Source organism: Lipotes vexillifer, unplaced genomic scaffold (genome assembly GCF_000442215.2).
Source record: "Lipotes vexillifer unplaced genomic scaffold, Lipotes_vexillifer_v1.1 scaffold433, whole genome shotgun sequence".
Classification (NCBI taxonomy): Eukaryota; Metazoa; Chordata; class Mammalia; order Artiodactyla; family Lipotidae; genus Lipotes; species Lipotes vexillifer.
This window is the reverse complement of record NW_006774285.1, coordinates 710,502-720,668: the sequence shown is the minus strand read 5'-3', so window position 1 is coordinate 720,668 and position 10,167 is coordinate 710,502. Positions and strand designations below refer to the sequence as shown.

General features: G+C 36.6%; 1 protein-coding gene and 1 non-coding gene across 2 annotated transcripts in view; one reads left to right on the top strand and one right to left on the bottom strand.

Moving 5' to 3' along the window:
* The window catches only part of PPM1E (protein phosphatase, Mg2+/Mn2+ dependent 1E), a 187,541-nt gene that overhangs the window by 79,990 nt on the left and 97,384 nt on the right, over positions 1-10,167 (bottom strand). The gene's annotated exons all lie outside the window — the stretch shown is intronic.
* Positions 5,225-5,297, top strand: TRNAG-CCC (transfer RNA glycine (anticodon CCC)). Its single transcript has one exon. It is a non-coding gene; the product is annotated as a tRNA-Gly (tRNA).

Here is a 10,167-nt window from a genome sequence, read left to right as displayed (position 1 = left end):
TACCAAAAAAAAAAAAAAAAAAAAAAAAAGAGCTACATCTTACACATTTTAAATATTCATTTATAGTTTGGGTAGACAGTTCTCAGAAGCTAATTAAGATTGACAATGCTAACAGATAAAAGTCTTCTGATAATTTCAAATTCTATTTAAAAATACAGAAAAGAAGTAAGGATGAAAATCACTGTTTAAAGAAGTCAGAAGAGAACAAGAGATCAACATCCCATAATGCAAGAAAAAATAGTACAAGTTTTCATTTTTGTATAGATAGTAATTGTAAAGCCAGTTCCATGGATATCACTCACTTATAGATAATGCTTAAATTTGTATCTCCAGTCATACCTCTCTTCTGAACTTCAGGTTCTTATATCCAACCACACATACTCAGTATTTCTACTCAGATAGGTGCCACATCTGAATGTGTCCAAAACCAACCTCTTGATTTTCCCTTAAATTTAAGCCTGCTTTTTTTCCCCAAGCCTTCTCCATCTTAGTAAATGGCAATTTCATTCTTCCAATTGCTAAAACCAAACTCCTTGGATTTATCCTTGACTCTTTTCCTTTCTCATATACCACATAAACAAATCCTATTGTTTCTTCCTTCAAAATATATGCAGAACTTGACCTTTTCTTACTGCATCCAAGATTACCTCCTTGGTCTAAGCCACCATCATTTCTCACTTGGGCAACTGTGTTAGCCTATAAACTGCTCTCACTTTTTCTACCTTTTTTTCTTCATACTCTAGTCTCCACACAGCATCCAAAGTGATTCACTAAAAAATAAATCAGATCATGTCCTTCCTCTGCTCAAAACTCTCCATTGCCTTCCCATCTCATTCAGGGAAAAATTCAAAATTCTGATGGTGGTTTATAAGACCCTATTTGATCTAATCCCCTGCCACCTCTCTGACCTTGTCTTATACTCTTTCTTTCACTTCACTCTAAGTCACACAAATCTCTCTGCTGTTCCTCAAACCTGCTAATAAGCATTCTCTCACCTCGCTGTACCTGAACTTCTTGAGTCTTCTGCCTAGAAAGCTTTTCACCCAGATATCTATATCACTCACTCCTTCACTTATATCAGATATCTACTTAATCTTATCAGAGAGGGTTTCCTTGATTAACTTATAAAAAAATAATCAAACTCCCTATGCACCCCTACACCATCATTCTCTAGTCCCTTATCTTGCCTTTATTTTTTTCTTTATAGCACTTATGAAAACCACCTGACTGAAATATTTAGTGTTTATTTTCTGTCTTTTGCCCATTAGAATGAACTTAAGTTCCTGGAAAAAAGAGGCGTTCTTTGTTTTTGTTCAGGGCTATATCCTTAGGATCTAGACTAATACTAGCACATAAAAGATACTCAATAAACATTTGGTGAATTATGAATGAAATGAATCCAAATAATAATTATTTTTTGACCACGGCAGTGTGGCACATGGGATTTTAGTTCCCCAACCAGGGATCGAACCTGTGCCCCTTGCATTGGAGTCTTAACCACTGGACCGCCAGGGAAGTCCCCAAATAATTATATTAAAAGAAGGTCTCACTTATAAGATCAATAAACCTAAACCTCTACAAGTTAATCTAAAAATTAATAATTATATGCTATAATAATTTTGTTTAAATTTGCTAGCCAGGATACAAAGAGCTTTATATATACAATGGCTACATTTCTATAAAGTGTAAATCCCATTTTAAGACCTTTTGAATTTACATTTTAACAGACTATTTTTTAGAGTAATTTAGGCTCGCAGCACAAGAGCTCCCTCACACCCTTTGCCTTTATACACACACAGCCTCCCCCACCAACAGTCAATCCATTCTCTCTAGATTTGTCTCTTCTGGACATTTAATATAAACATAATCACAATTATTTATCCTTTGCATCTGGATTCTTTCACCTAGTGAAAGAATAGCTCTTAAAAATTAAAAGCTTTGGGGGGCTTCCCTGGTGGCGTAGTGGTTGAGAGTCCTACTGCCAATGCAGGGGACACGGGTTTGTGCCCCGGTACGGGAAGATCCCCCATGCCACGGTGCGGCTGGGTTAATATAAACATAATCACAATTATTTATCCTTTGCATCTGGATTCTTTCACCTAGTGAAAGAATAGCTCTTAAAAATTAAAAGCTTTGGGGGGCTTCCCTGGTGGCGTAGTGGTTGAGAGTCCTACTGCCAATGCAGGGGACACGGGTTTGTGCCCCGGTCTGGGAAGATCCCACATGCCACGGTGCGGCTGGGCCCGTGAGCCATGGCCACTGAGCCTGTGCGTCCGGAGCCTGTGGTCCGCAACGGGAGAGGCCACAACAGTGAGAGGCCTGCATACAACAACAACAAAAAAAATTAAAAGCTTTTTTAATTTTTAAAAACAGCTCATTGGTCACCTTGGAAAACAACTCTTTTATTTTTTTGGCTGCGCTGCACTGCATGTGGGATCTTAGGTCCCTGACCAGGGATCGAACCTGTGCACTCTGAAGTGGAAGCGCAGAGTATTAACCACTGAACTGCCAGGGAAGTCCCTAGTATAATATTTTTGAAGTTCTTTCATGTTGAAGTATGTATCAATAGTTTGTTCCTTTTTACTGATAAATGGTATTACATTACATGGACATACCACTTTCCTTTTAATTGCTAAATAGTAGTCTATTATATGGATACACCACATATTGTTTAGAGTTGCCAAGGTGGGACCTTATCTTTCTTATGTGTCAGAAGAGAGGAGCCTTCAATGAATGCCAAGAATTAGAATTGGTGAGAGGAAGAGGGGAAGAAAAGGAAATAGAATTGTGGTTGAGTAAAACCTGTTCCTAGCAGAGATGGAGAAGTCAAGCTCCAGTGAATTATCTGTACGTAGAGGAACCTGCCCTGGCTTTCCACTGGATCCTATGACCTGAGTTTGTTCACTACTACTTGCTTGCTATAAGGAGGAAGGTGAGGTCATGGCAGCCACCCTCTACATCTATAGGAAGAAAACTGGTCTTTTCTTTCCCGGTGTTAGAGATTGCCAATCCATTATATAATTAAGCAGTATAACTAAAAGCAAGTATAAAGTATTTTTTAAATAACATTCATCTGATGACTTCTGGTTAAAAAATGGCAGATTAGGTATATGCATTTAACCCTTCTCCTTATAAAATGACAGCAAAGTAAATTAAAAGATTTAAATCCACAAGGAGAAAGCAACCAAAGAGAAGGCAACAGTAGATAAAATATTTCAATACACTTTTGGAAAAGGGAGAACAAATGGAGGAGTGGTATCTGATTTATCAGGTAGAAGAAACTATAACCTCAGGGGGTCACTGGTGAGAAGAGAGCCAATTCACCCCCAAAGAACCTGGGAAACACTCAGACTTTGAAGTACCAAGTGGGTGGAGGGGAAGGACAAAATGAAAAAACAGGATGAAAGTGTATGTATGTGCCTGAAATTAATACAACATTGTAAATCAAGTATACTCCAATAAAAATTTTTTTTAAAAAGTCTATGTATGTGAATTGTTGATTCCCCTCCCCACTCCCACATACAGAATGCCAGCAGCTAAATGCACATACTCCAGCCCTGACAAGAGAATGAAAGTTTACCTCTAGAGAAACTGAAAAGGAGTGTTCTAGATTAGGAAACACTGGGCAAGGTAGAGACTAGAAGTGAGACAGAATAAAAAGAAAGGGATTTATCGAAATATCAAATGGCAGGACTTTAATTCCTCTAACCATTCCTCTACCCACCCCGCCCCACCCTTAAACACTTGCATTTTATTGCTCGGGCAAGAAATTTGTAAGGTCTTTTTCTGGAACAACGGAGCAATCCTAGAGAAAAGTCTTCCTCATAGTGATGTATGGCCATGTCTCCATCCCCAAATGAGGCTACTCACAATAAATCTTCTTACTCCTAAAAAGCTTTTAATCAGTTTAAAACAAATATATACAGACCATCAACAGTCATCAGAAATGTAAGGAAATCATGAAAGATTAAAATCAGATATCAAAAGAGATATCTGATACTTAAAACATAATTGCTGAAATAAGGCATAAAATAGAGGTTGTGAAAATCTTCAGGAAAGCAGAACTAAATATGAAATGGAAAAGTGAAAGAAAAGATAGTTAAAGAACCAATCTAGGGAGATTACTTTTGACTAACAGGAGTTCTAGGAAAAGAGGACAAAGAAAAGAGATGGAAGAAAATAATAACAAATACTTATCAAAGGCATAGTATATGTGCTAGGCATTGCTCTAAGTGCTTTAAGTAAATTAATTTTAATTAACTAATTAATTCTCCAGTCAGCCTATGAAGTAGGTATTATTATTATCCCCATTTTATAGATGAGGAAAATTAGGAATGTATAAGCTAATCTAATAACTAGTAAGTATCAGAGCCAGAGTTCAAACCCAAGCAGTCTGGTGCCATAACTCACCCTCTCAGCAACTATGTACTGCTGTCTCTCTACCAAAGAAATCATATTAAGAGGGCAGGCTAAGGCGGCAGACTGAACGTGAACATTCAATTTACTCCCTCCAGAAACTCCACTAAAACAACAGTACAGGGAATTTTTTAAAATACATAATCCCAAAGAGTGAGGCGGCAAAGAGAAAAAGAAAACAACAACAGATTTTTGGACACGAGGAAGTAGATGATAGAGTGGTAACTGATTTAGCAGATGAAAGCCAAGTCTAAAACCAACAGTGAGGAAAGCTGAGAACAAACTCAATATATACCACAGAATCCTCTAAACAAACAAGAACTGGCAACACTTAGGTACCTGTAGAACTGCAGGTAAGTGGGGAGTTAGATGGATAAAATAAGAACTGGGTGAAAATGGTTTAAGAAGCTGTTAGATCCCTAGGTCCCCTCTCTCTGTTCTACATGCCTAAGTGACTGCCTCTCCCTAGTTCCCTAAACCTGGCAGAAGTCTGCCACTTATCCCCTGGAGAGGGTAAAACAGGGATTCTTGATTAGGGGACACTAGGCAGTTAAGGGCATAAGTACCACAGTGAAAAACAAAGGGATTAAATGACTTCATGCATAAGTAAATGCTGAATTCTAAGATTAGTGGTCCTCTCCCTCCATTCTATTCAGCCAGACAAATTAGAAAACTATTTTTATGAAGCTGGGTTAGGGCCAGAAGATTCCCTAACAAATGACGCAACCAGGTTATACTAGAACGAAACCCAAAACTCCTATTCTTGTGCTTAGGCCTCCCAATCTTAAGAACAGCCAGCTGAGGGACGTCCCTGGTGGTCCAGTGGTTAAGACTCCACGCTCCCAACGCATGGGGCCCAGGTTCGATCCCTGGTCAGGGAACTAGATCCCACATGCATGCTGCAACTAAGAGTTCACATGTCACAACTAAGGAGCTGGCCTGCCACAACTAAGGAGCCCGCCTGCCGCAACCAAGACCCGGCACAACCAAATAAATAAATAAATAAATAGATATTTTTAAAAAAAAGAACAGCCAGCTGGGATGACAAGATAACCTAAAGGAAGTCTATATATGGAAGACAGAGACCAAAATCAATAAGAGAATACAAAGCAATTAGGTAGAAAGAAATCAGGCAAAGAAAATTTTAAGAAAAAAAAATATTTCCAAGAGATACTTAAAACAAATTAAACTTAAAAGAAATATAAAAAGAGGAAGGAACACTTCTAAACTAATTTTATGAGTCCAGCATTGCCCTGATACCAAAGCCAGACAAGGACACCAGAAGAAAAGAAAATTACGGGCCAGTATCCCTGATGCACATGGATGTAAAAATCCTCAACAAAATATTAGCAAACCAAATTCAACAATACATTAAAAGGATTATACATAATAATCAAGTGGGATTTAATCCAGGGATTTAAGGATGGCTCAACATCTACAAATCAATCAATATGATACACCACATTAACATAATGAAGGATAAAAATATGATCATCTTAATAGACGCAGAGAAAGCATTTGACAAAATTCAACATCCATTTGCGATTAAAAAAAAAAACCTCTCAACAAAGTAGGTATAGAGGGGATATACTCAACATAATAAAGGCCACATATGACAAGCCCACAGCTAACATCATCCAGATTAGAGAAAAATAAGTGAAATTATTTGTTTGCATATGACATCCTCTTATATGTAGAAAACCCTAAAGACTTATTTAAAAACTGTTAGAATAAACAAATTCAGTAAGGTTGCAGGATACAAAATCAATATGCAAAAAATCGGTTGCATTTTTATACCCTAACAGCAAACTATCAGAAAGAGAACCCAAGAAAGCATGCTACAAACTACAAATATACCTACTACTGTATGAATAGCATTTTGAGTGCTTCTTAAGGGCAAAAACGAAACTTGAAGCAAAATAAAATCTCGTGTTCATCATACAGTTTAAAAAAGTGTACCAGCCCAACAACAGAAAAACATAAACTCTTTATCCACTGAAGAGATATATACTCATATGTATTCCATGGAGTAATTCTCTTCAGATGAGGTATTTGTAAAATCTCTCTCATTACTGACAGTGCAGATGTGCTGACATCCTCAGGATGTTACACTGAGATTCAAACTCACTGTATCCCACCTCCGGAGTCTCTTCTTTGATAAGCTGCATTTCCCCCCTTTTGTATTATCCATGATGTTAGTAAGGTTAGAACTAAAACAGACTTAATTACAGTACATTTCAAATAAGTTACTGAATATAGTTCTTTGTTCGGTCAACTGTGATTGCCCATGAAAATTACAGGAGTGTTTAAAAACAAGATGAATAGGAGCCTATTAAATTATGTCTGGGACCAAAGCTTTTTTTATATGGGAATTTATGAGATAACTTATATTTGGAGAATTGATCACAATTTTAGGAAAGTGAACTTTGTTCTGCCATATGGGTCTCAAAATGGCAATACCTGAAACACTGGGATTTACAAGTACAGTACGGAGTCCCCCCTTATCTAGGTGGGATGTGTTCCAAGACCCCCCAGTGGATGCCTAAAACCATGAACAGTAGTGAACTCTAGATATACTATGCTTTTTCCTATACATACGTACCTAGGATAAAGTTTAATTTATAAATTAGGGACAGTAAGAGATTAATAACTAATAATAAAATAGAGCAATAATAATATACTGTAATAAAAGGTATGTGAATGTCGTCTCTCTCTCAAAATATTGTACAAATTTAATGCCTTTTCCATCTTAACTAAGCATTGTATCAAGCACAGGTGTATCAAGCACCATAAAACTAGCATGAATTTGTTTATCTCACAAAGTAAAACTGAGGATAAGGGGGACCACTGTGTATATTGTACCTGTTCGTTTTTTTTTAACATCTTTATTGGAGTATAATTGCTTTACAATGGTGTGTTAGTTTCTGCTTTATAACAAAGTAAATCAGTTATACATATACATGTTCCCATATCTCTTCCTTCTTGCGTCTCCCTCCCTCCCACCCTCCCTATCCCACCCCTCTAGGTGGTCACAAAGCACGGAGCTGATCTCCCTGTGCTATGTGGCTGCTTCCCACTAGCTATCTATTTTACCTTTGGTAGTGTATATATGTCCATGCCACTCTCTCACTTTGTCCCAGCTTACCCTTCCCCCTCCCCATATCCTCAAGTCCATTCTCTAGTAGGTCTGTGTCTTTATTCCTGTCTTACCCCTAGGTTCTTCATGACATTATTTTTCTTAAATTCCATATATATGTGTTAGCATACGGTATTTGTTTTTCTCTTTCTGACTTACTTCACTCTGTATGACAGACTCTAGGTCCATCCACCTCACTACAAATAACTCAATTTCGTTTCTTTTTAAAAAATACGGAACATTTCACGAATTTGCGTGTCATCGTTGCGCAGGGGCCATGCTAATCTTCTCTGTATCGTTCCAATTTTAGTATATGTGCTGCCGAAGCAAGCACTGCCTGTTCATTTTGAAACAAAGAATTGCTTCTATAAGAGCCAAGCAAAGAAAGATCAAAGTAAATTTATGAGACCTAACTACAGGTTCAGCCAAGATCAAGAGAGGATATCCTTTGACTCACTTTTGCCCACATTCCTCAAGGCATCAATTTAAACCTTACTTTCTTTCATAAGGTTCTTTTCTCCAAACCTTTTCTTTCCTAGTTGTCTGCTGCTAAACAGACAAATTGATACGGATACAAAGAGCATATATTATGTAACATATAATACAGAGCTACTTGGTTATAGAGCTACTTGGTAGAAAATGTTCTGTTTCTCAAGTTCATTATGCTATATTAATTTACTAATCTAAAAGAAATCTGCAGAGCAGTCTTTCAGACCTTCTGTTTTTACATTTATAATTAGCTGAGAGAAGTTCTATTGTTTTTAGAAATAATCATTTTATGAGTTAAGCACACCAAATTCACGACAGGTTGCCTCTCATGGAAAGAGAGAAATGAAACAAAGATGGGGTGGGGAGAGGACAAAGGGTAATTTAGCTTTATATAGTCTTGTTTTATTACTTTTATTTAAAATTTTTAAATATTGTAATTTCTCAGAATAAAAATTTTTTAAACTGTGTAGGAACTCATATATACTCCTCATCACAGCCAACCAATCTCCTTTCTATAGGCTGTATAGGAAATCACAATGTGCACAGTTTCCAATGGGGAAAGGCCAGTTACTTTCTCCCACACATCTTTAAAGTCCCAATTATCCAATAAGTCACTGAGAAAATACCCAAACGCTCTCTGAGGTAGTCCAAACCAGATTCTCACTAACTTCTCAAAAGACCCACATAGGCACATATTATTATTGTTAACTGGTATCTCTGAGGTCCAGAATCCACTTCTACCTGAGTAATGACATCTTCATATAGACATCTTACAGCATGAACACTCTGGCATAATTCATCTTATATTCTCAGACATGAATTATTATTTTCATCTGGGGAGATTTCTATAACTATTAGAATCTTGATAGAACTCTCAAAGCTACAAGAATATAATCAGTGATAAAATCATAAAACATTAAGTCTATTTGTTCTTCAGTAGTGAGAGACTGATTATACAAATAGACAATGACCAGATCATATACAACTCTGACACACAGTCTCTTTGGAGGGCAAAAAACCTGGGAAGTCAAATCACAATCTCTGCAGCAATCACTTCAGAAGTTAGGATTTGGTCAATGACTGCCAGCTTCCTTTTTTTTTTTTTTTCCCCTCCACAGCCCACCACACACTTTCAACTCAGCACCAACCAGAGAGACAAATATGCTTTCCAAACCAATTACCTAAGATGATTGGCTTCTAGTTAGCATTTCAGCTTCCCCATGCCAAACAGTCTCTAATCAGCGTATCTTTTCTCTTTTTCACCATAAAATTTGCCCACTCCCATGTGAATCTGCCAAATTCAAGTGATGGTGGTAATTTGCTTGTTACCAATTGTTATTCAATTTCTTTGAATTTATAGCCTGTTTGTTCTCATTTTGGGTGGTCTTTATTTCCACAGTAGTGCAAAAATCATGCAAAAAGAAAACTAACATTACGCGCATTTTATTCGAATCCAGTTAAGATCACACTTCAATCTGGCTGTTAGCTATTGTTCTGTTTGCCAATCAGCTCACCAGAAACAATTTATTTTTTTTGATAAATGGTTTTTCATCACTTGAAAGACAAATCTGGAATTCTACTTCAATATTTGATGTTTCAGACTCACATTGGTATAGTTTCTTTCTTGAGAACTGTGACCACTTGAAAATAATAACCTAAGAAAAGATTGTGCTATATTTTAGAAAAACAGTAAGGCTGGTGGTATAACTTAGAACTAAATAGTGCAGTAAAATATCTGCTGTCAGTCTCTGAATATATCTGCAGAAAATATCAGAGGGTGATTCCTAAATTTTGTTGATATTGAAATGATAAATCAGAGCAACCTACAAAGAGTTATGAAAATTTACCAGTAGTAAATTGAAGTTGTTCCGGGTAAATTGTGAGTTTACAACTACAATGGCATAACTAATGTGAGTAGAAATTTTAATGACTTTATAAAAAAAAGGTTACGAATGAAAAATCAGAGCATTATATTTTCAATCACATCTTTTAGATTTGGTAATAATGCAATTACTTAAGGAAGTAAAACAAAACTCCAAAATGTTCTCAGTTCTTTGTGTGATTATATACCTGAAAAAAAATGTCAAAATATTTGTTAGAGGAATGAAGTATAATATGTAGGAAGC